This window comes from Podarcis melisellensis (genome assembly GCF_964234715.1).
Source record: "Podarcis melisellensis genome assembly, chromosome: 6".
Classification (NCBI taxonomy): Eukaryota; Metazoa; Chordata; class Lepidosauria; order Squamata; family Lacertidae; genus Podarcis; species Podarcis melisellensis.
In genome coordinates, this window is record NC_138538.1 from 71,487,746 (window position 1) to 71,515,050 (window position 27,305).

The 27,305-nt window shown below is 40.4% G+C and overlaps 1 protein-coding gene and 1 long non-coding RNA gene across 10 annotated transcripts in view; one reads left to right on the forward strand and one right to left on the reverse strand.

Annotated features, from left to right (window-relative positions):
* ZNF644 (zinc finger protein 644) overlaps positions 1-27,305 on the reverse strand; it is a 67,427-nt gene that overhangs the window by 34,336 nt on the left and 5,786 nt on the right. For all 8 annotated transcript variants that reach the window (XR_014169117.1, XR_014169118.1, XM_081914117.1 and 5 more), the window contains exon 3: positions 18,066-18,122. The gene's annotated coding sequence lies outside the window, so the exon portion shown is untranslated. The remainder of the gene's footprint in view (positions 1-18,065; positions 18,123-27,305) is intronic.
* Positions 1,287-11,577, forward strand: LOC309371585. Of its 2 annotated transcripts, none has more exons than XR_014169221.1 (3): positions 1,287-1,362; positions 2,695-2,981; positions 11,340-11,577. It is a non-coding gene; the product is annotated as an uncharacterized lncRNA (long non-coding RNA). The 2 variants fall into 2 exon arrangements; XR_014169222.1 differs by having other exon boundaries at positions 2,695-2,961.

Consider the following 27,305-nt stretch of genomic DNA (forward strand, 5'->3'; position numbering starts at 1 on the left):
TATGTACATTATTAATTGTATTTATTACAAGTAGGTTAATATTCACTGAATACCTATTTCATAATGGCAACCTTTTCCGTGTAATATGGTTACACAAACGATAACAGTGTCCTCATTCAAATGCTAGCTCATTTAGCCACATAACCAAATTAAATGTTATGCTAGTTGCCCACTAGCAGTTACAGTTAAAGGTTTGTCATATTCAATTAGAAAGCACCATGGGTTGGATCCAAAGAACCATGAGCAGAATGAAAATAGCCACTAGCGCAGCTATGTAAATGCTTGTGCAAGTGCTAGCAAAAAAGTTGATACAGTGCTATAACAGGCAGGTTCTGTTATTGTCCTCATGCTTCCGTTGTTGTCCTCATACAATGCTCTAACATGAGCAGTACAAAAGCCCCTCCATGAACATAACATACCTGCTGCCTCTGTAAGGACCCCTTTGAATCCATGCCTACATTTAAAAAGGTCAAAATATAAACAGACCACAGGGAATCACCCAGCAGTACCCAAACCTGAATGTTATGCTAATGCTACCATGGGTCCAATTCAAATTCAACACTAACCCATGATTTGCTATCACACGAACGAGCTTCGGTGGTTTAGTTTTAGTTTTCTCATACAATGCTCTAATATAAAGGATGAAGTAGCTCTTGAATGGGTAGAAGGCATGATACTATCAGTCCTATTTAGACACAACAGTAATCTGTTATGAGAACCAAACTTGGGCTCACAAACAGCCACAAGGAAGAACTTGAAAGCTTTCACTTCCATCTTGAATTAACTGTAGGTTGCCCAAACATGGCCAAAATGCCCGTGATCTTATTAAATATGATTGGTTTAAGAAAACCAATTTCAGAGCATGGCTCATGAAGTTGATTTGTGATTAAAGTGCACAGAGAGTGGAAAAACCCCTGTATTTTCATAATATAATAGACAAATTACTCACTTTCCTTTAGATCAGGGGTGGCCAACTCCCAAGAGACTGCGATCTACTCACAGAATTAAAAACTGGTGGTGAACTACTCCCGTTTTTAGGTGGTTCAGGGGCAGAGTTGTTGAGCTTTTTTAGGGAGAAGAAAAGCCCCATTTTTGGAAAGTTCAAGGCTAAGCTGTTCGCCATTTTTAGGGAGAAAGGGGAACAGCCACTCACCAACAGATCACTGAGGAGACAAACAGCCTCTCTGAGTAAACTCCACCTTCCATTTGGCAGATTGTGCAACAATGGAGGGCGGGGCAAGGGGGCGGGCCTGGGTTCTAGTTTACCAACACTAGGGAAAGGGATCCAGCGATCAACCTGTTGGACATCCCTGCTTTAGATCACTCACTACATATGGCATCAGGAATCAGTTGAACCAGCAGGTTTACAGCACCCCTTTACATACATTTCATTGTTTTTCCCATCACACAAAAGCTAACTTTTATGTGCACCCACCTCCTCCCCAATTCATCTTTGTGATTTGCTGAGTGTCTGTTGAACAATACTTACTGATTTGCTTTGGGGGTCATTTTCACCCTAACTGCATCTGCAAATGCTTGTGTCCTCACCTCAGCAGGTGGCCAGGCTTAATGGCAGTTCTCAATTAAGAACCTTTAGATGACCCCTTCCCTCTGTTTACAGTAAGAGTTTTCCAAAATATGCAGTTGAGAGTTGCATCTGTCATCTTTATAATCAAGCAGCCCAACAGCTCTAAACCCGAGGCATGTCTGTCGCTAATTTTCTTTTCTTTTCAGCACCAGATCAACACCTGGTTGGTCTCTTAGGTCATTGTGACTTGTTGATTGTGATGTTGAACAATGTAGTACAACCACTCTGCTGTTTTAAAATTACTGATGTATATTTGTAGGAGAGGGGTTATCCCTTCTCAAATTGTTTAATTATTAGGTGCCCCACCCTCAGATTGGCCTAAATGTTTTTAATAAGTAAATAAGAAAACTTAAGAATGGACAGTGGTTGAAAAACTCAGGACAATGGTTGAGATACCAACACCAAATTTACAGGGTTCTGGATGGAAAGTAACAATTGCTAACATTTTAATTGTCCATGGGATTAGCTAAGAGGAAACCAGACTATGGTTGGCACATCAAAAAGGAAGGAAGGCAGGCAGGCAGGCATGCCTAAGGCATTCCTTGAAAATCCTGAAGTCTCAACAGCACACCATTACTCAACGGTGGGTTAAGTGCTTTGTATGTAGAAGGTCCCAGGTTGAGACCACGGCATTTTCAAGTAGGACTGGGGAAGATACCTGTCTGAAACCCTGGACAGCTACTATGAATCTGTGTAGACAATACCAACCTAAAGAGATCAACAGCATGACTTGGTTAAGCAGCTCTGTAAAATCGGACACTTTCTTCAAAACTGTATTTTATGGCTGATTTTAATTGTTGTTCACCACTTTAAGTGGTGCACAGGTATCAGAAGGTTGGGGTATATATTTATACAAAATAAATGAAAAAGCAGCAATCTCAGACCACAAACCTAAGCCTGAGATCATCCTTTATTATACTGAAACTAAAGGTGGTGTGAATACCTGTAATGATACGCTTCCAAATATATAATCAAACAGCAACCAAAGTTCATTTCTCCAACCTATTAGACAGTGCCTGCTCAAATGCCTACATTGTTTGAAATTGCTTGGAAACTGAAACCACAATGGAGTGAACATCCCCAAATACCTCTCTCTTTCCTCGCAGACCTGGGACTTGAGTTCATCAAATCCTAACTGGACTCTAGAACACAGACAACTGGTCTTGGTCAAGTTGAGAGAAGACACCTCAGAAATGATAGGGCCTGCCATCAAGAAAAGGGGCAGGTGTCATCTCTGTCAACGACAGGAGAATCACAGTAACAATGCATTTCATGTAACTGTTTTGTCTGACCAACTCATGCATAAGGTGATTACGCATATGCTGCTTAATGCAGTTGGTATGCAAAAAATGTTGCAGCTGTTGTTGTTACAGGTAATTCACTACTCAAGCAGGTAATTCACTAACAAAACCACAATTATCTGTAAGAAATTTGAGCTCTAAATTATGCTTGTGTGGGTGGGGGGATTTGAGGTTGATAGCAGCTTTGGTGACTGACTGTCTATGCAGAGTGTAGTCAGATGAAAGAGAGTGTCAATCCTCAAAGGCTGATTCTAGGAAAGGTTCAATTAGTGGGGTAGGAAAGCTAGAAAAAAAATCACATCTAGTAACCAATGTACCCCTTTAGTTTCAGAAAGTTCATGGGCAGACGAGGCTTCGTTTGGTCAAAATCGAGTATACACTTCCAGAGTTAACACTAAATACATTACTTCTGGTAAATGAACCAACCACAGAAGCTAGAGGGCCCCCAAAAATTGTGTCCCAAGCTTTTCAGACCCATCTACCCATGTACTTATCTGAAATCAAAGGGTGCATTGGTTGCAAGATGTGAAATACATTGACAATATTTTCAGCTCTCCTACCCCACTAAATACGTGATGGCCCACAGCACTCAATCACATTATTGATAATGGATTAAGGCCACTAGGCTTAAAACTGTTAGTGATTTGGTGCTCAGTAACAATTGGATTATGGGACGCGGGTAAAACCTCAGTGCCTAGGACCTGCCGATTGTATGGTCGGCGGTTCGAATCCCCGCGGCGGGGTGAGCTCCCGTCTTTCGGTCCCAGCTCCTGCCCACCTAGCAGTTCGAAAGCACCCTTAAGTGCAAGTAGATAAATAGGTACCGCTTTATAGCGGGAAGGTAAACGGCGTTTCCATGTGCTGCGCTGGTGCTGGCTCGCCAGAGCAGCTTTGTCACACTAGCCACGTGAACCGGAAGTGTCTCTGGACAGCGCTGGCCCCTGGCCTCTTAAGTGAGATGGGCGCACAACCCTAGAGTCGGACACGACTGGCCCGTACAGGCAGGGGTACCTTTACCTTTAACAATTGGATTAAAAGTTCAATTTCATGTTGTCAGGGCACAAAGGATTAAAAGTTGTAACGTCTTGTTTATATGAGAATATTTCCCGTGGTGTCATGGTGTTCATGCAACTACAAGTCAAAAAGGTCTCAAATCTATGAAAACATGCCAGTTTCTACTGCAAACTTGAATCAGGAGCAGCTAACATAAGGAGGGCAGAGTTCCAAGTCAGTGATTAATATGCAAGAAAGATTTTGAACATAAAGTAGTATTCGTCTTTGGAAGTAGTTTGGCATGAGAAATATATATAGTTCACTTAAGAATCCCTAGAGCATTTGTCAAATTAATTTTTCTCCTTTGAGCATACATGAAGTATTTCCATGACCTCCAAAAATGAGACTACATACTTCTAATTGCCAGAGATGTTACCCAGAAAACTTCATTTGATGTTGTAGCATTAAGAATAAAACAAAGTTAAGCACTTCTTAACAACAGGTACAAGTACTTTAAAACTCAACATTACCAGAGCCTTTAAAGTTTAACTATAAAAAGATGGGTTCTTCTCTTTGAACTTAAGTAGCATGCATTATGTATGTTCCATTAACAAAACCAACCTATTTGTAAAAGGTAAAAGTGCCTCAAGCTAAATTAACACTATAGAGTTTTCCATTTAGAGTAGTGAAATGTCAAGAACTAAAAAAATTGTTTTCTGAACTAAGAACTTACTTAGTATGCACCTTTGTCACATGACTATATTTAAAATGAATATCTTTTCAGTGGCAAATAACCAGCAGTTTCCTCTAGCTGCGATTCAACACTCATTAAAGCTGCTAACAAGTTTTTGCTTATTACATACTCAATTTTTGTTGCACTTACTATTGCTGAGAGATCCGTTTAGTATAAATTTCAATAATTTAAGGCCACATCCCTAGATGTTTCTGTAACATCCATTCTTTATGTTAATTTTAAAACATCCAAAACGGAAGCGGCATTTTCAGTATCAGCCGCTGTTAAGATCAAAACAAGAGATACTTATATAGTGCCTATATAGTACTAGTTCACAAAAAATGAAAGAAAAAAACAAACATGATCAGCGATAAAAAAAAACCCAAATGTAGTAATGTTCCAAAAACTCCAGTAGGCCAATACCTTTATTAGACCAGCCAAATGTGTAAGTAATCTGATCTGCTAAAAAAGAAAGCTGATTGAAAATAGAAGTTTTAGGTTTGTATCCAATGCAATGCTAAGAAAGATTCCTGTCAGTGCAGAGATTTATGCTTCTGCAAGGTAACTTCCCTCCCTCCACATTTCACAATGGTTATAGAATAAATAAGAAGTTGAATGAGGTTTCATTCTTGTAAAATGTTTTTTTTAAAAAAAACAACCAACACTTTATACATTGTAAGCTTTATTCTGACTTCTAAGAGGTATAAAAACAACAGTTTTGATATAACAATATAAAATGTTTACTACTGGTGAGCTACCAAAAGCAACCTGAAACTATTTGTGTAGCGAGGCATCCCCAGAAGCAAGCTATTTTTCAGTTCAGTAAAAGTGCAATTGAGCAAGGATCTTCAGGCTTTTCATCATGGTCCCTATCCAGGCCATGAGATCTTATCTGGAGGCTCTTCCCTGAATGCCTCCACCAACTAAGATGTGGCAAAAGGTTGTAAGACCAGGGTTCGAAATTATCACGGCGCCTGGCACATTCTGAGCCTAATGATTCTCCATTTGCGAGAACCTCCAAAAGTATGGATGCCATTTTTTACACCTGGTTGACACTCAACAATTAAATGTATGTGCTTTGAAGCCTCAAAGTATATGCTAAGGGTAGACAATATGTTAAGGAGTTTAACAATAAAGAGTAGAGTGTTTTGAAAACTGAAGTATGGTACCAATATTTTTATTGTAAACACCAATTTAAAAATGTGTAAACAATTTCTGTTAAAAATGTGATATTAACAATGTGTCACATGTGAATTGCGTATTAGTTCATGCTTATCAAAATAATATATAAAAAGTCTTGCCAAACCCAGGTAACAAGAGCCAATTGGCTCCTAGCTTTTCTATCCCAGTTTCCAACACTGTATAAGACAGAGGCCTTTTCAGTGGTGGCTCATGATAGAATGTTCTCCCACTGATACCTCTGTCAGATGCTACTTCCAGGTTATCATTTCAGCAGCAGGAAAAGATCTTTTTTATTTTCTCTGGCTTTATTAATCTGCTAGTTTTAAGCCGTTTATGCTCTCTGAATAATTTTGTGCTGTGTTTATCCTTTTGCCATTTTTTTATTGCTGTTCGATTGTAATTTAATTTGATTTTTATTGTAAGATCCCCTGAGAACTTTGTGAGAGAAGCCTATAAATACAGTAAGTAGATTAGTAAAGGGGGAGAGAAAGAATACACAGACAAACCAAGCAACTGCGCATGTTGATGGCCTCTGCTGTTCAAATCTGCATCCTGACATCTATCTTCCAGAAGTCTTTGCTTAAATTATTTCAGTCCAGGAATGTATATATTACTGTTTACTAGTGGGTCAAGAGAAAAAAGCCCTCTATATTCAAGACAAAATTAATTCTGAAAAAGTTTCTGTGGACTGGAGTCCACTTAATCATATTGTGACTGATATTCTAGTACACAAAAGCTTGTCATAATAAAATGTGTTAGCCTTTAGAGGTAGCACACATCTCTTTGTTGCTTTTGCTGCAACAGACTACTAGCACTGATACCCCCTTGAAATTGTATACTCAAATATTTACGGATAAAAATTTATGAAGAAATGTATGAATGGCACTGCTGAGATTCAAATTAATTATTTTTTCTATCAAAAAATATCATTACATTTTAACCTTATCTTTGCCAGATACTTGTTTCACATGAAAACTGAAATTCACGATAGTGAATTTCTGTAAACAAAGCCAACCTCTGGGTCTACATAGAAAACACTGCTCCACACACAAAAATCCTGATTCAGTGCAGAGCTCTAGTTTTGAAAATGGCACACAAAAAACAGACTACTAAAATGAAATCCCATTTTTATCTATTGATAGACTTAAAATTCAACCTTGTTTTTGGAAGTAAACTCAACTGAGCTTCAGACTCATTCTTGGGTGCGTATACATAGCAAATGTACGTATACATTCTGTTTTTATTGGGCATATCCAAAAATCTAAAAACATTTGTTCTCTCCATACTAAAATGTCTGGATAGTGACAAACTGTAATTATTGATGAAGTGCCACTTATTCTAGAAGACGCCCAGTTTCTCAACCTCTTTCTCCTGTCAGTGGATCCAAATTTAGAGTTGGCATATTTTGAAGTGCAAAAAAGATGACACATTTGCCGACTTCTACTTTTAACTGTGGACCACTATGACGCTTCTACCCTTGAAAAAGAGGACATATGGCAAACCCTAACCAGCAGGAGTGACAGGCAGTAGCAGAGTTGATTGGCTAGGCTGCCATTTTAGATTTCCACATAGTCCCAGACTGATGCTATATAAGGTGCTGTGAGAAATTTTACTAGTAGCTTGACCCAACCACCAAGTTCTTCTCAGTCAGAGGGCAGAGCATGCAGAATTATAAAACCCTGCAGGCATGCTGCAACCCTGACAGCTGCCCGAAGATGCTAAATGTTGGTGCTAATCAGCAACAGGCAAGGGGAAAATGTGAAGTATCTTTGTGATCCCTCAACAGACAAGTAGGTGGGGGTTATTTTGGTGGTGGTAGGGAATGCTTATAACTTTTATGGACTTATCAGTTCTACTACCGCCATGTCCAAATTAAATGTTTCTTGTGAAACAGCCACTGCAAAGAATAGGGAAAAAGAACATGAGAACTGCTTTTAGTTAGCGCTGTACTACAATACTGATCACAAACTGGCTTCCAAAGGAGGGAGAGGTACTGAAAACTTATTGCATATGTGATTTTGCCTGTTACCACTAGGAAAGCAGCCCTTCCTGCAGATGCAAACAACCCAAACTTCCTGCATATGCAAATAACGATTTCTCTCTAAACGTTTAATCAGAAATGGAAAATCAGAAAAAAGAGGTATGAATGTTCTGGTAGGTTACTTTTAAGCCTCATTTGCCAGACATACCCAGACAAGAGACTACATGCTTCCCAATTTTATTTAATTCATTTATTTTTAAAAAGTTATATACTACTTGATTGTTATATTTCTTTAAAAAACACACCTCTAAGCAATTTACAAAAACTTGTCCATCTAATGATAGTAAATCACTAACAGAAATGACCATGCTGATTATCAAGTATTTGTGGAACATGAACCAGTTCCTTATCATGGCAGTTCTGGGCAGCAGGGGGGCAGGGTGCTGTTTCTTCAGATAGTTCTATTTAGTCAGATACCACACCTGGAAAGCATACGAGGTGGACTACCAAGTCAGATAAGCCACAAATTCCATTATAGCTAGAACTGGGGTTTGTGTATGCGTGTGGCCATGATGCTACATGGTCAAGGCCATCTCTGAATTCACAGAATTCTGCACTTTTAACATATATATTGGTTTTATTTTAACCTACATCTAACTCCCCCTTGCACAAATCACTACTCAGTTCCAGAATTAAAATGTTAATGAAGACTTGTGTCTTGAAGCAAGGCACTGCCACCAAGTGGTAGTCACATTTTGTATCCAACATTCAGTTCAAACCACCTCACAAAGTGGAATTCACCTTCTGCAAATTAAGTCTGAAAATGTTTCATCAGCAGCCTTAACAATCTGACATCAAACAGCCGTACATGTCAGATAGACACACTAAGTTAAAACATTCATTTAGAAGGCCTCTAAGGGGAAAGCCAAGAGTTAAATAGATGCAAATAGATGACATTTCAGTAGTTGTTACAAAAAAAATCTTATCAGGCTCATTCACTCCAAAATTATTTTTTTAAATGCCAACATTAATTTACATATTATTGTGGCTAAATAGCTTTTAGGGATTTTTCATAAGAAAGTATCAATAAATGCTAGAAGGCCCAACTAAAATGTTCATAACATGACTGATCTGTAAATGTGTCAGTAATTCATTGGAATAGATGTTAACTGTACCTAAAACAAGAAGCAGGGTATCAGTCTTTTAGCATACAAAAAGGTATACCAAAATTTGGGTAGGTTTATATTTCAGTCAGTTACTTTTGATAGTATCTCATTGCTGAAATGATTCCTGTTCCATATCACATTCAGTAGCTAAATGATGCAATAATCAGATGAATGTACAGTCCAAAACATTCGGAAACCAAAGTGCGGCTTCTGATTGGCAGCAGGAAGATCCTGCAGCCAATCAGAAGCTGTGGAAGCCCCATCAGATGTTCAGCTTTCAAAAATAGTTCACAAACTGGAACAGTCACTTCCAGGTTTGCAGCATTTGGTGGGAGCCAAAACAATCGAGAACTAAGCTGTTTGAAAACCAAGGTACGACTGTATTTTCTACTCTTAACCTAACAGACAATCTTACTTCTAGTATCTGTTTCCCTCATCCAACATATTCTATAACTGCCAACTCTGTTCACCTCCTCTAGCTCAAGGGGCAAGTATGGATGACTGGATCAGTCTATTTCCAGTCTCTGTCAATTTTGCATATGCTCAATCGTAAATCTGTTCAGTACCTTTTCTGCATTTAGCTGCAATGATTTCTTTGAAGTCCACATGAACTATTTAAATATCTATCATCTCAATATATCAATTTCTAGACATATCTCACTCCAAAATAGTTGCTTTATGCATTTTTGAACTTTTTTGAGCTGAGTGTAGTTGTACCTCAAAATTCTGAAGGAAAACTGCATTCCAATCCATGTTTGAGAAATGCAAATTAGATCAGTTTGCTTAAACATCCAAAGTGAAAAAGATGACATACCTCATCCCTAGCGTAAGCTAAATTTTCTGTTTACATACATATTAATCCTGTTCTTTTACTACACTGCTAACTACTTAGAATCGTTGACAATTTGGTTCAGAAAAAAACACAAAGGGAACATTATGTCACTATTTCTCAAACTCCAGCTGTTGTTGGACTACAACTTCCATCATCCCTAGGGATGATAAGAGTTGTAGTCCAACAACTGCTGGGGACCAAATTTTGAGACACACTGCATTATGACATGCTCCGTACTATCACCATTCAACTTTAGCACTATCTAATAGGCTGATTTGGTACTAAGTGTATAGTAAACCAAAATGTGAGAACATAAGTTGAGTCCATCTTCAAATATCTTCAAAGCCATCTTCAAATATCGGAAGGGCTATCACATGGACAATGGAGCAAGCTTGCTTTCCCCCTTTCTGGAAGGTAGGACTCAAACCAAAGGCTTCAAGTTGCAGGAAAGGAGATTCCAGGTAAACATAAGGAAACTTTCTGACATTAAGAGCTGTTTGACAGTGGAACAGTCTCCCTCGGGAGGTGGTGGACTCCCCTTCCTTGGAGTTTTTTAAGCAGAGGTTGGATGGCCATCTAGCATGGATGCTTTGGTAGAGATTCCTGCATTGCAGGGGGTTGGATTAGCTGACCCTTGGGATCCCTTCCAACTCTACAATTCTACTATTCTATCCAAATAACTACTTTAAGCAGGTCAAACAGCTTGGGCACATCCAGAATTATATTTGACCTCTCTCTTTTTTAGGAGCAGACTCCTCAGCCATATCAAACAGCTTTCGAGAGTCCCTTCAGCTTCATGTAATTTACCCAGTGCTGTGAAAAGGGTGACTGATCTTTGAGGAAAAATAACCCCCAAGTTTGCTGAGACATGCAGAACTAATTGCGTGGATCTTCGGATCCAAGTCATTGTGTTCAGAAGCTGGAAGTCAGCTGACAGAACAAGATATTCTCTTGAAATTACCCTATATTTCATTCATGTGTAGTTCCTGCATTAACTATACTGAAATGGTTACTGCATAACTTCAGCACTTGCCAATAAAGTATACTGTTTGTTAAGCACCACATACATTAACTGACTTTTCAATTCTCAGATATGAGCAGGGCTTGCGATGAACTAATTTAGATTAACTAATTCACTGAATTCAAAAATCTAATATTTACACCTGAAAGTAGTTCCTATAATTTCCAGGTGAATTAAGTTCCTTTTGCAGTGGAAGTTTGGGCAATTTTAAATTAATTCTGATTTCAATTAAATAATATTTATATGTAGGGCTCTCATCCAACTCAACGCTGCTTTTGCTTGTGGCCGCTGCATTTTACATATTTTCCTATCTGTAAAGTGAATCTGCTTTTTAAACTTAAATGTCATAATTGTTGGGGGAAATAAATAAAACAATTGTTTACAGTATAGTCTGTGTTTTGATATTACCTTAGTCTTCTTAAAAGTATTTTTTATCTATTTAGTATATTTAGCAAAGTGGCTCATAAAATTTACCAGACTTCCAAGCTTCCTTTGGAAAGATTTGTTTCCATTTTTTTAAAGGAATATTTTCCCCACTGCAGATGCTTCAAAGGAGCTCCCCTCCAACAAATAATCAACTGCACATCAGTTAAAGAGGTTTAGCCTCTTCAAAGATACACTTCCAGCACCAATCCCGATTGAAGACATGCTTTCAGCACCAAAGGAAGTTGCTCTAGATGACAATCAGTTGACTGATTAGTTTAGTTTTAAATATTAAACGGTTTCAAATATTAAACAATATCTATAAAGATTTTCCAAAATCATCTCTTTTTTCCACATATCCACAACTGAATAAAGTTCCCTTTGCTTTTGGAGCAAGATCAACATTTACCTTCTGTCTATGTATATTTTTATTTTTCCAACATGTAAGATACCGTTGGTAGATCATGTTATAACAACTCTCTTAAATTTAAATAAACCTGAAAACTACACTCTTTTGGAAAATACATATGTTCATAGCTTTTCTTGAATAGATTTCTATTTCATTTCATTTTAAACATTTCATCATCTCTGCATTTCATTCACATCAAAATGCATATCTGAGAGGCTCTTGTTATGATTTGAATTCATTTAGCTTTCAAATTTGGATTTGGTGTGTAAAACAGTTTTGCTGCAAAATCTTTAAAAAGTGATCTGAAAATTACCATATATACTCGTGTTTAAGTCGACTTTTCCAGCACATTTTTTATGCTGAAAAAGCCCCCCTCGGCTTACACTCGAGTGAGGGTCCCACTTACTGTTTGCTGCCGCCACTGCTCTACCAAGCGCGGCTCCTGTGCCTGCCCTTGCGAGCGACAGAGGCTGTTGTCAGTGGAGGAGGAGGAACGAGCAGCCTGAAAGCAACCCTTCTGGGCTGCTCCTTCCTCCTCCTCCACCTTTGCCGCTGTCAGCATTTCCCGTCCTAGGCTTATACTCGAGTAAGTAAGTTTTCCCACGTTTTGGTGGTAAAACTAGGTGCCTCGGCTTATATTCGGGTCGACTTATACTTGAGTATATAGGGTATTGGTGAAAGGGTTTTTCCCTACATTTCTAGAAAGGCAAACATATTTATGGAGAGTCCTGTTGCTGTGTAGTTCTGCAAGTTACTGCAGCAGTTTACCATGGATATGTTTATGGTGAGGCTGGGCAACTAACTATACAACTAGATACTCTGGCTTCCCCAATGAGCTCAATGAGGACCCAAGGGACGTTGCACTTTACTTAATGTCAGCAACAAAATAGTAGCAGTTACAGCAGTAGTAATTCACTGTTATAAATGCCCTCAAAGAATTCCAGATATGTTTGCTGTTAACAGGATAATGAACTGGATGGATCTTTGTTCTGACTGCTAAGGTTTTATGATGCTTCTTGAGACAAATTTCTTACAAATTAAACTAGCAACATTTCAGAAATAAACACCCCAGAAAGTGAGTTAATGGTTTTAACACCCACCTAAAATTGTTTCTGAAAAAGAGCAGCAGTGTGAATTTGATATAACAAAGCATTCTAAACTAAAAAAAAAAACAGAAATGTGTAACCTAAGGCAGGCCTTCTCAACTTGCAACTTGTTCTTAGACCTTATGCAAAGGTTCGAAGGAAGAAAGGGTGGTAACTATATAAACACATAAATGTTGCCATGTAGAATGGAAAGCAACAAGTATTTGTGACTATTTTCCAGCCCCATAATATATAGAAAAGTAGCAGTAATGCTGAAGGCGATCATGCAGTAGCAGGCGATATCAAGATGTATTGTGACATCTACTAATCATCTTTCTCTCTCTCAACCACATCCCATTAACTTAAAAGTCACCAGTTGTTCCATTAAAAAACCAACTACATTCATGCAATACAGAGCTTTTCAAACTTTTCAAGTTGGTTACATACTGTGTAATTCAGTTAGACTAGCAAGCTGGAGGTTAAACTAACCCTTTCCAGCCCCGGGAAGAGCGTGGGGAGCATTTGTGTGACACACCTACACAGTGCAGTCAACACACTAATGTGTCGTGGCACAGTTGTGAAAGCTCTGATGTAACATAACTCTTCATGTAATCACTTACAATTTGTGTACACACATTCCTTTCGGATGGAGGTCTGCTTGCATATTAATTCTGTTATCAAGATTTAATTGAAGTTCTCCGATGTTCACAAATATCGGAACTGTTATTTCCCAAGCATTGAGATAATCAACCAAAATGGATCTTGCAAGACCTCATGATTATGGAGACTCATGCTCCAACACTGGACGAACAAATCTTCACCAATAGTTCTTCTCAACAGGAAAGTTTACTGCCCTAGCCACATCTGAACATGCAGTTTAAGCAATGCATGGTGTTAGATGCATGTTAGAAAAGGGGGAAATAAACATAACTGGAGCACATTCTATATGGAAAAACAATGCTTTGTTTTGCATGGGGGAAAAGGAACAAGGAGTGTGTTACATACAATGGAAGGAAAAGAAAGGAATGTATTCTTCTCCAACACATCCCTTAGATAAAGTCCTCAAATTTTATTAGAATTGTCAATGCCGAACTGCCAATGCAGGAGACAAGTATGCCTGTGTGCACAAGCTGTGCACTCTCCCACAATGCTTTGCGAGTTACCGTTTATGAACAGATTTCTTTCATTTGAATGAAAATGATGGTGTACATACCATCCAAACCCACAAAGTACGTCATACATGTGTTGTGATTGTATCTTGAACATAACTGGTAGACATAAATGTCGTGAAGACAAGTGCCCCATAAGCTCAAAAACAAGGCCATACACAGGCTAAGAAACTAAGAGCAGATTTATTATTTTCTGAATAGAATATAGCAACTGATAACATCACCAGTATGCCAGAGGGTTAGCAAAGAAAAACCTAACTCAGCTTAGCACATCAAAAAAACAGAAATATCCCCAAAGTTCCTTGCCCTCAAATCCTAGTGCCAACTACAACATTTTTGAAGTTCAAAAAGATTTGACCCTTTTAAGCAATATAGCAAATAAATGAAGGGTAGTGTTTACAAGCAATCTCAGATTAACTTTTCTGTAAACCACTTTGATAGTGTTCTTTTTATCAAGTGGTGTATAAATTTTATGAAATAAATAAATCAGAATTGCCTACTCCTTTATTACAATAAAACTAATGGTGATATGGACTCATGCATCCAAATGATCTCCACAAACAATCCTAAACTCATGATCAAGCAGCAGCTAATATTGTTTTAATATTTACTTATTTTATTTACTCAACTTTTAAACAACCCTTCCTCAAATAGTGACCCAGTACCATATATAAAAACATTCTAATCTGAAGAAAACACAAATTAGGAAATTATGAAAACAAACTGTAAAACAGCACCAAAAGCTTTCGAAAGATAAAAATCATTACACACTATAAATACAGCAGCAACAACACTTGAACAATGGTAGACAAGGCCTGCTTTCATGCCTATAGAAGCCAGACAACACACAATGTGAAGATCTCCAAAGAAGTCTCTTTCCAGTAGATCTACGGTAGATCAAAACCAGATTGAGTCAACACACATAGCTTTCTTAGGATGTCAAGAGAGATAGCCTCAGAACTGGTAAAGTCTGCTGCCGCCGATATAAAGGACAGGGGCAGATGATGTCTCTTCAGACGATGCAATGAGAAGATCACAGCAATAATGCATTTCATTTAACAATTCTGTCTACCCAGCTCAAACAGTCATGTTGATTAGAAAATGCTCAGGTCATGGCCAATAAGTTTGCAAAGTATGCTAGATTTGCTGTTGTCACTAGAAGTTCACACTCAAGATTACTGCACTGTTATACTTTTGCAGCTGCTATAACTATCTTATATGCATGGTTTATGGCACAATATGTTACATTTTAAAAACTGAGATTACTAAGACACCTCCATAGTTTGTGTAGGTTTTTGTACTTTATTCTGAGCCTTGTTGACCACAGTACTTATTAGTAACTAGACTGTTTTATTGGACAAGGGAAGGTCTCAATAAAGGGATTTTAAAAAATAAAATGCAAATGGCTTAATAACTTCCATCAATTATTTTATCTGGATGGCCCTCCTGGGTACCTTTCACTACAATACCAAATTGGTACGATCAATTTTCTATCAACAGTTGGTAAAACAAAGGATTAGAGAAATTCCTGGATGGCATCAACAACTATTGGCTTTTATAACTAAGGTGGGGGGTATGTTCAAAAGTAGACTACTTCAGCAATTCCAGGTTAAAAGGATTTATGGGTCCACTGATGGACCCATAACAAACTGATGGACTGATGGACAAACAAAGCACAAAGAATATATAACTAAATGCTATCTAGTAGAGGACATTCTGCTGAATGCATGGGTATCAGGCCAAATATTATTTTGGGGCACACACCCCAGTTATTTATTCTTTTCTACACATTTTAAGTACTGCTGGCTTTTAATGTTATTGTTTTGTTTTAACACATAAACTATTGTTGGAACACCTCAGAACTTATAGCTTGACGTAAGTTTTATGGAAGCAGGTGTCATGGTTAATGAGCTGCAGAAGGATTTGCACTTGCCATCCAAATGCAAATTGCCACCTTGCTGTGAGTCCTGGATGACCTGCTCCTTGCCCGGGGGTGGGGGCAGCTACAACAAGTTGAAGTGGCTGAACAGGGGTTTTTGTTGCAGGGTTTTATTGATATTTTTATTCCCTCTTTAAAATGTTTTAAATTGTTTTTAACTGCTTTTAACTAATAAGTTGTTACATTTGAGGGTTTGCTGTTTTTTAAAGTAAGGGAACATAAGAGCTGCATGGAAGGAGAGGAGCTAGAAAGAGCAGGAGCAACCCCAATCACAGTGGTTCTGGGGGGAAGGTATGGTGTGGAGGGTGGGGAAGGTTGGGTAGGGGGCACATAGCACAGGCAGTTAGTGACTGTGTTGTGCGACAGTCCCTTCTCCAACATGGGGAATTGTCGTTGTCCTATCAGCCAGCTATTGGATCAGCGACTAGGCTGTTGTTGCTGAACGTCAGCTCAGATTTGGTCTGTATCACAGAGACCTGGGTGGGTGGAACAAGTCTCACTCAGCTGTGCCCACCTGGGTACTCAATGCAGCATCAGGGTAGGCTTGAAAGGTTGGGGAGAGGGAGTTCTTGTGGTCTATAGAAATTCTCTCTCTTTCTCTTTCCAGGCTCACTGTCCAGTTGGGTAGAGGAGGGGAGGCAATCTTGAGTGTGTGTTCCTGGCATTGGGCAACTCTAACAGATTAGGGATTCTGCTGGTTTACAACCCACCCTGCTGTTAACAATCTCCCTGCCTGAGATGACAGAGCCAGTCTCAGAGGTAGTGCTGAGGACTCCTAGACCTCAACATTCATGCTGGGGCAACTGGCTCTGGGGTGGCTCCATGGCTGCCATGACGACCATGGGGCTATCTCAACATGTCACCGGCCCAAAGCATGTAGCAGGCCACACTTGGGACGTTTTCTCAACCAGGCAGGAAGGGGTTCAACCATCTGAAAGTGGGGGATATTGACATCAGTCCCTCGGGATGGTCAGATCACTTCTTGCAAGATTTTGGCTTTCAGCACCTTTTCTCCTCTGCAACAGGCCAATTAGGATATTCCACTCTCAGAGGCTGATGGAGCCAATGGGTTTCCAGACATCTTTGTAGGGTTTACCTGCTGATATGCCTGGCACTCCTGTCAAAGCCCTGGCCAACCTCTGGAACATCCAAATTGCTCAGGATGCTGACACAATGGCCTTTGAGCGCCCTTTCCCACTTCACAGAGCCCACTTGGCTTCCTGGTAATAGTCCAGAGCTTAGGGCAAGGAAACAAGCTGGGAGACAGCTTAAACACGAGTGCAGGTAAACTCCAGTCAAATGCAACTGCACACTGGAGAGGGCTCATTATAGAGTCCACATTAGAAGGCATACTGTGCTGCCTCCATAGCATCCTCTTTGTGCCTTCTGGCACAGCTTTTCCAGGTAGTGCGGGCCGCTTACAGTCTGGTCTGAAGGAGGTGGCAGAATTGAAGGTAGCATTGTGACTTGTTTGCAAAGCACTGTGAGAATTAAATTGCTTGCATCCACTGGGATTGTAAATCTGCTGTGACAGCAAATTAATCTCAAGGGGTATCTGAACACTGTCTAGTCCTGTTGTGTTGTTTCAAGTTTCAGTTAGCAAGGCTCAAGGATGTGGACAACGTGCTTGAATCAGTCAGAGTGACCGCTTGCACTCTGAATCCCTGCCCCCCATGACTGATAAGATCTAACAGCTGGCTGGGCCAGAGAGGTGATTAATGCCTCCTTGCAAGAGGAGGTGGTACCTGCCTGCTTGAAGGAGGCAGTGGTAAAACTACTGCTCAAGAACCCCTCACTGGATTTGGAAAATCTAAGAAACTAGTGGCCAGTGGCCAATTTCCCTTTCTTGGGCAAGGTTCTCACAGGTGGTCGCAGACCATACCCAGGCACTCTTGGGAGGAAACTGATTTTTTAGATCCATTTCAATCAGGGTTTAGGCACCGTTTTGGCACAGAAACTGCTTGGGTTGCCCTGTATCTTCATAAAGGGCAGTATACAAATAAATAATCACATAATGAAAACTAATGGCTTTCTTGCAGAGATGATTATATGCAAGAACATTTGCTTTAATGAAAACTTCACGCATTTTGATTTCTTCACTATGGTTTATTTATGAAAAAGGGGAAATCTGTAAACCTGAAATATAACATCATACGAGAGAAAAGAAATTAGTTATGATTCTGAATATTCATTAGTTATTATTCCAACTGAGATACAAACCTGTAGAAGTTTTTACTGCTTACCTGTGTTTGCCTTCTCCCTCTTCAAGCTGCAAGTTTGGATCCAATACCAAGACAAACCTACAAGCAGTAAATAAAAGACTATGATAAAGTTGTCTGAAAGCAAATTTATTATACCCCTGATAGGCACCCAGGCTGTACAAATGGATATGCAATCATTCAATCTCACCAACAATGAAACACCACATAAGTTATTTTCTTAATATTTATACCTAAACATTTATCCCATTACTGAAACCTCTATATACACGTTTTTCCTCCAACTCTCCAATGACTACATTTTATAGAAGAATATGGTGATTAACGCTCAAGTATCCTGAGTACCCATCAGTCTTCAGCCCTGCTGAAGTACATACACGTTTCTTTACAAACAGAAGTACTTTTTTTCAGAGTTTTTCTGAAATAGAAACCTGTTATTTTAGGCAGTACTTAATCAAACGCTAGGATGAAAAAAATAAAATGTTCCAGAATGCAACAAAGGAATCATGATACCAGAGGCAACAACAGAATTAAAACCCTTTCAAAGCTTTATTCAGTGAATCAGCAATAATCCTGCTTTGACACAGAACATGGAGGATCGAGACTGAAGCTACAGACCAGGGAAAGCTCCTGTGGTATACTGCATATGTTTTGAACTACAACTCCCATCAGCCCCTCCAGCAAGTCCCATGATCAGAGATGACAGGAATTGTACACCAAACTGGCTACTCCCAATATACATGGAGAATAAAGAGTATGCAGCTTGGTTTTTGAATTGTTCCTGGAGTCGAACAGACTCCCAGAACGGATTAAGTTCGAGAACCAAGGTTCCACTGTACAGTGGTGCCTCGCAAGACGAAATTAATTCGTTCCGCAAGTCTTTTCGTCTTGCGAGTTTTTCGTCTTGCGAAGCACGGTTTCCCATAGGAATGCATTAAAAATCAATTAATGCGTTCCTATGGAAACCGCCTTCAGACCAGGTCCGGGGACAGTCTGTCCCCCGACCTCTTCTGAAGGCTGGCGGGGGGCGAAAGTCTTTGCTTCCCCCCCCCCGCCTGCCTTCCCAGGACAGCGGAGACTTTTCCGCTGTCCCGGGGCGATCTTAAAATGCTGGCGGGCGACAGCGAAGGCTTCGCTGCCGCCCGCCAGCATTTTAAAAGCCCCCGGGACAGCAGAGACTTTACCGCTGTCCCTGGACCTCTTCTGAAGGCTGGCGGGGGGCAAAAGTCTTTGCTCCCCCCCCCCCCGCCTGCCTTCAAAAGCCGTCCGGGGGCTTTTAAATCGCCCCGGACAGTCCCGGGGCGATTTAAAAGCCCCCGGTTAGGCAGGGAGGGGGAACAAAGACTTTTGCCCCCCGCCCGCCTTTGGAAGAGGTCCTGGACCTCTTCTGAAGGCTGGCGGGGGGCAAAAGTCTTTGTCCCCCCTGCCTGCCTTGCCGGGAGAGCGGGAAGGCAGCGCTGCCTTTTCCGCTCTCCCGGGAAGGCAGGCAGGGGGGAGCAAAGACTTTTGCCCCCCGCCAGCCTTCAGAAGAGGTCCTGGACCTCTTCTGAAGGCTGGCGGGGGGCAAAAGTCTTTGCTCCCCCCCGCCTGCCTTCAAAAGCCGTCCGGGATAGTGGGAAGCGCTTCCCTGCTATCCCGGACTGCTTTTAAAATGCTGGCAGTGGGGAGCAAAGCCTTTCGCCCCCGCCGGCCTTCCTGGACCTCTTCTGAAGTCCGGAGGGGGGGAAAAGGCTTTGCTCCCCACCGCCAGCATTTAAAAGAGGTCCCCGAGATTTCCCTATGGGCTTTCGTCTTGCGATGCAAGCCCATAGGGAAAATCGTCTAGCGAAGCATCGCAAAAACCGAAAAACCCTTTCGTCTTGCGGGTTTTTCGTCTTACGAGGCATTCGTCTTGCGGGGCACCACTGTATAGTATTCTCTCATCTTACTGTGCCTATTAAGGCAACACTATTTCCCGTTGGCTATGACTTAAAGGGAATCTATCAGAGTATGATTTAGGTAACTTAGCCATAGACATTGGCCATGTTTGGCGGCAATGCTAAATCATGGTTTTATGTAGCAGCTGCTTAGACTTAAAATGTTATATATTTTACATACATCTTCCTCAAGACTAAACATAAAATGTATGTAATTCTTTTGGCCCCACAGTTTCCGTCCACCATCAGAATGCTACCCACAGAAGGCTGGCCAGGTTTGAATCCAGTCCTCCATCTGAAAGTTATCTTTACCTGCCTCCAGTTTTGTTCTACATAAATTAACCTACCATCAATGTCAATTTACCATCTCCCTCCTCTCCTCTCCTCTCCTCTCCTCCGTGGTCTAGAAGCAGAATTCAAAACTTTCACCACTTCTCCTTAAGTGTGGCTTCTTCATTGGCAAAACCAAGGGCCATGGTTTAACGCTAACTGGTTCTAGAAAAAGCTAACTTCAAACCACGGAGTGGAGATCACACAAGTCTGGAAGGTTTATTCATGTAGCACTAAACCAAGGCTTAGCATTATATCCAAAGATGGCTATTGTCTATCGTAATAGTTACCTAAACCATGCTGTAATTGACTCTTACAAAACAAACCATAAAGTAAAGGTAAAGGTACCCCTGCCCGTACGGGCCAGTCTTGCCAGACTCTGGGGTTGTGCGCCCATCTCACTTAAGAGGCCAGGGGCCAGCGCTGTCCGAAGACACTTCCGGGTCACGTGGCCAGCGTGACATCGCTGCTCTGGCGAGCCAGAGCTGCACACGGAAACGCCGTTTACCTTCCCGCTAGAAAGCGGTCCCTATTTATCTACTTGCACCCGAGGGTGCTTTCGAACTGCTAGGTTGGCAGGCGCTGGGACCGAAAGACGGGAGCGCACCCCGCCGCGGGGATTCGAACCGCCGACCTTTCGATCGGCAAGCCCTAGGCGCTGAGGCTTTTACCCACAGCGCCACCCGCGTCCCACACAAACATATGTAGTGTTAAATCACTACCCCCAATTTGGACAACATGGGAAGATTCTTATACTGCAAGGCAAAAGCTTACAAACTCTTGGCTAAGTGGGATGAGAATGCCAGAGCCTAGGAAACAGCTAATTTCTTCACAAAATATGAAACTATGGATTAGTGTTATGCCAAATGTGGCCACTGTCAATCTGCACAAAGTCAGCTTACCTAAGCAGATGCATCTATATGTTTGCGCTTAAAACTCTTAAGTGGCATATTTTCTTGGCATCTCCCTTCTTAAAACATGCTTCTTTTGCATCAATAATGAAAAACTTAATTTGCAAACAGAGATATCCAGTTTCTTCCATAGTTGAATTTAAAATAGAATGGATTTTTAAAGTGGTAGGGAGTTTGAATTGGAAAATTCATAATTCTAACATGTTCATCATGTGACTTATAAAATTAGCATGAGGTAATTCTTAAGTTTTTGAATCAACATATTTTATCAGGCACATTATTATACTTACAGGTGGTTTAAATGTTAAAGAAACTCAAAACCTTACAAGGAAATAATAACTTGAAAAAATTTAGAAAGATGATAGTTTGCACTTCCCTTACATTGTATAAGAGGGGGAGGGATGAAGGCAGGGAAAACTACTAACACAACAATTTTAGCACACCAAAATAATTGTGCATGGTGTATCATGGTTGTCTACAATTCTACTTCAGAGTTATAATCCAACTTGGACACCTCCAGTTTCACAGTCGCTACCTGCAGAAGTACGTGCATGGCCACATAGCAGTTTCTGTACCGGACATCTAAGTGGAAGGCTGATTTAACAGTGGAGGAATGAAATATTAAGCAGAGCTAAAGGGAATGACTGGCAGGGAGTGGCAGGCAGGAACTGGCAGTTAATTAGTGCTGGCTAGCACAAGGGCTAATTAAGGGAGAGTTGGGGTAACTGGGATAGATATAAAATGTTTAGTCGGTTAAATCAGAAAACTAGAGCTATAAGAATGCTGCATTTAATGACTACTTATTGCATTCACTAACTGAATAAATGTTTGTTTCCTGATCTGTGCTCTAGTCCGGGTAGATTCTAAACCAAAATATGTCTCAACTTATGTCAATAGTTCAAAAGTTATATGGGTAATATTACAGAGTGAAAGTCCTGGAGCTCCCAAAGTCTTTAGGTGGTGACAGCAAATACATTAAAGGGAAGTCTGGGGACAGGCCCTAAAGAGAGACACTGGGAATGTCAATTTCTTTTCATGGTGTTTGCTGAAAGTGAAAGCAATAGCAATCACAATTTTAGTTTCAGTTTTGCTTTCAATTGTAGTTAGGAAATGAAATAATAATTTCAGCTTGGTTCTTATTTAACTGCACAGCTAGTCCTGAGAGTTCATTACTTGGTTTGGATTATTCTGTGTATCTCATCCCTGCTTAGATATCTACAAAACGTACATACACATACACACACACACACACACACACACTTTCTCACACAATTCCTAGGAATAACTGCTTGGGAATTATTAATTTGGAAGCTGTCAAGCTTGCTAATATTGTATTGGAATCCATATTCATGGTTATAGATGGATTTCATTTATTTTTAGAAACGGGCATATTTCGGGGGGAAATGAATCAATGGAAAATATTCCAGAAAAAAAATCCTCAACAATGAGGTGGAGGGAAGACACTGAAGGGTAGGTTACACCATTTGCAAGTAAGGAAGAGGATATTTCATTGATTATAGTAATGTAAAGAAACTTCATTTTCACCATCAACATTTTCTGAGCTTAACTATATATTTGAAATAAACTAGGTACAGTGCCACAGAAACTTTATGATGTTCCTAAGATGCTTAAATGTGTCCAAAAGATCAGCATCTAGCTTTGTTTCAGAGCAATGGATTAAAAATGGATATCCAGCATCTTTCAGGGTTGAGACTTAATTCCTTGTACTTTATGTAAATTAATGAATCTGAATCAGTTATTTCTACAGTAGAATCAGTCATTTATTACAAAAATCAAAATACCAAAATAACATATATGTAATTCTTTTCAACTTATATCAGAATTTACAACAAAACCATCAGAAAGATGTAAAGCAGCACATAAAAAACTACAGCAAGCCATGTTGCTGCACCAGCACTCATTTCTGGTAGCCATTTTCTTTTTGTATCAAACACAGACGATTCTGCATTTCTTACTGCACTCTCCCTTTAAACCTGAAGGTGGCAATAATTAACTTGTGCTCATTTCTATTTTTCTATAACCTTACACCAAAGAATATTGCCATCTAATGCAACTTTCATCTGCATTTCAACTACACACTACTGCAGAACAGAGCTACTCCAATTTTAAAATGAACCCACTTTCCTTCCTTCTGTTAAACTAGGAAATTTGAAGATAGCTATTCATTTACCCTATTGTAGGCTACAATTACCCCTCAAAAATCTGACTTGCAACTGGAAGCTTGCAAAAATCCATAGAAGTTTCCTATGCTTTCAGGCCTTCCTGCTTCTCCAGTCATCTTCCCACTAGCCACAAATAGACCCATCAATCTCTAACTGGTATGAGATTTCCGCAGATTGTTCTGACATGTTCCAACAGCTCAGCCAATGTCTTCAGGATGCCTACAAGTCCCAGCATATTTGCAAGGTTGAGGCCCACCCCTTCCCTCCGAGTTGAAGAGAATGCCTCATCCCTTTGCAAATGCTTGTAGCATGCCCAAGCCCAGCACAATTGGGGAGAGGGGTCTGGCAAGCAGCATTTTATGCAAGTCTATGCCATATTTGTTACCACATTCACTCTCCTACACTCAAAGTAACTCCTCCAATCAACACCCAGGAACAACACAAAAACCCAACTTTAGTATTACCAGCTAACTAACACAAGATACAGATCTATCCAAATTACAAGGTAATGTATCTTGAGTGCTATGAACACTCCAATGTGCTGTAACAACAGTAAGATTATTAATCATATGCATTAACTGTAAAGCATTTGGGGGGGAGACTATGCATTTGAATACAAACAAAACTGGTATATTTTGCCTACAAACTACCCAAAAGTAACAGAAATCAGATAAACGGAGAATGATGGAGAAGGGAGAAGGACAACTCTGAGCAAAGATGGATAAAAGCAGCTCTTTAAAATATAGAGACCAAGGGAGATGTCTGTTACGTCAGGAAGCAGGGCATTTGGGTGGAAGGAAACAGCGAAAAGGATGGCAAGAAAGAAGAAATATTGGGCTTGATAAGTAGAAGGGTGTCAGCAGAGTGAAGGGAATGTGATGGACAAGGTGGTGAAGAGATGAGAAAAATGCTATATAAGTTTGATTAGAAGGTAAAATAAAAATGAAAACCAAGCAAGAGAACAAAGTGGAAAATTATGAGACAACCAGAAGACACTAAATACAACAGGCAGCAGATCTAGGAACTGTAGGAAGCTTGAGACAAGAGTTTGTAAAGCTTGAAAGTAATTCATTACAAAATCAACAGAAGACAAAGCAAGATTGAACTGTTCTATCTGTAGTAGAATAAAACATTTCATGACTTTGTTCTAAATATTAAAATTCAGCTTCTCTCAATTGAATTACAGTGGTACCTCGCAAGACGAATGCCTCGCAAGACAAAAAACTCGCTAGACGAAAGGTTTTTCCGTTTTCGATTTGCCTCGCAAGACGAATTTCCCCTATGGGCTTGCTTCGCAAGACGAAAACGTCTCGCGACGTCTAAAAACAAAGACATGTTTTGTTTATAAAGTTAATTTATTTTCCCTTCAGTTTTTGAACTGCTCTTTACAGTATGTGTGACTTTAAAGAGCAGTTAATAAACTGTTGTTGTACCAAATTTGGCTTTGTTTAGACCTTTTTTGACCATAGGAACGCATTAATTGATTTTCAATGCATTCCTATGGGATTTCGTGCTTCGCAAGACGAAAAATTCGCTAGACGACAAAAATTGCAGAACGAATTAATTTCGTCTTGCGGGGCACCACTGTACCAACTTGGAGTGCTGAAAAAACTACTACAAAAATGTTCTTTTTCATTTCCAAAAGGCACTCCACCTTAGATACTGCTGAGCTGTGAACAGATTCTATCACCAGTGCTTATTCTGTATTAAGCTTTTTTTAGTTTGGTGCCGGCTCACCAGAGCAGCTTCATCACGCTGGCCACGTGACCCGGAAGTGTCTCCGGACAGCGCTGGCCCCCAGCCTCTTAAGTGAGATGGGAAGCCCAGAAGATTTCAACAACTATATGATTAACTTAAACATAGATTTCAGAGTTCATTCCTACTTAGCTATAAAAACACACCAATATAGTATGAAGCAAGAATATCATGATGAATTGTGTACCAGGCTGCCAAAAGTGGGCAGGCCACACAAGCAGGTTTCTCTGCTCTGGCAACCAAACCAGGCCTCCATATAGTAGTCCATGTATCATAATGAATGCACCATGAATCCAAATACAGTACCATAAATGTCTCCTGAGGCTTCCCAGCAAAGGCCTAATTTCACCTTTTCCTAAGTCAGGCACATTTAAATTTTATCCCTTTCAAAGATGAAATTCTGCAGTCAAAATCTGAATCTTGAAATCAATAGTATTTGTAAATGTCAATTCACGTCTGGCTGTCAATGATCAACAGAAAATGTTGATGCTGAAGAATTCTTATTTATCCACACTGCTAGTTTACTGGGCAATTAGTTGCTGACATTTATCAGATTTTTATACCACCCTTAAATTGGAAAAAATTCCAAGATTTGTCTATGGTAGAAGACTAACCTAAGGTTACCAGATGTCCCCGTTTCCCGGGGACAGTCCCCGGATTTACAAATCAGCCCCCTGACAAAATCCATCTATTTAGTAGGAAGTTGAAAAGTGTCCCCGGATTCATTGAAAAAAATCTGGGAGCCTTAGACTAACCTGCAATTACAGCTTATGCAGAATTAACTCACTACATAACCAAGGTCTGACCTCTAGAAGAAGTAAGCAAACTGCCTTCCATCAACACCTATACAAATGCTAGCAGTTGGAATTCGCTTTCAGCACTCACCCATCTTTCTGTCCTGCGTAAGACGGCTACCACAGCTCTGCCACACACCCAACAAATAGCTGCTGCAAAAGCCTAGGAGGTGAAAACTAAGTGTGCAATGACGAAAGCTCAGTGTTTGCAGGGTGAGATGACTGGTAGGCAAGTGCCATCTCCAACCACTGTCATCTATATTTACTACCACTTAAAGGGAGACCTCTTCCCAGAAATATATACAAGTACAAGGATGGGCGATCCTGAAGCTGTATCTTCATTAAAGGATTCAACAAGGATTCTTCATTTCTAAAGTGAATAAGGATGCCAATATAATTTTCCACAGCTGACATGGGAACATTAAATGAGATTCCTGCATTTCAGGGGGTTGGACTAGATGACCCTTGGGGTCCTTTCCAATTCTACAATTCTAGGAGGCAAACCCACATCAACTCTAGTCTCTTTTTGGCACCCCCATCACAGATCTACAGGAGATAGTCATTAGTCATCCTGTAATTTATAGTGTGGGGACGACAGAGGATGAGATGGTCAGACAGTGTTCTCGAAGCTACCAGCATGAGTTTGACCAAACTGCGGGAGGCAGTGGAAGACAGGAGTGCCTGGCGTGCTCTGGTCCATGGGGTCACGAAGAGTCGGACACGACTAAACAACAACAACAAATTTAAAGCGTAGATTTATAAACATAAAGCAGTGGTTTTCAACCAGTGTGCCATGGCGCCCTGGGGTGCCATGAATGATGGTCAGGGGTGCCACAGGCAATACTATCCTCTGTCCCTCTTCCTCCCCCCCCCTTTCTCTGATGCCCTGTGAGGATGCACCTCTCTTTGGGGTGGGATGGAGCAGCTCAGACACCAGGGACTGCCCAGAGGAATCCAAGGGAAAGGGAAGAGGAGGCTGAGGAAACACACAAGGGAGGGTGTTTGAAAAAGGGTGAGAGGCTGCCAGCTCTGCAGACAAAGGGGGACATAACTGGGCTCCTGAGCCCCACAGGGGTGCCGCAGAAAGAATGCAGTTTATCAAGGGAATCGTGGACCCAAAAAGGTTGAAAGTACCACAAGTAACCACTACAACTGGTCATAGTACCTACAGTATATGCAACGACTAACACTGTAGCTGCTTCTGAATACACAGCCATGGCTTGAAATTTTCAAGAATCAAGACAATCACTACAAATACTATCAGAAACATTGCCTAACTCTAGAGCTATTCAGTGAATGGATATTTACACAGGACAGGACAGAAAGTGGTACAACAGAAAATCATTCTCCTCCTTTCCACAACCCAGTCATCTGT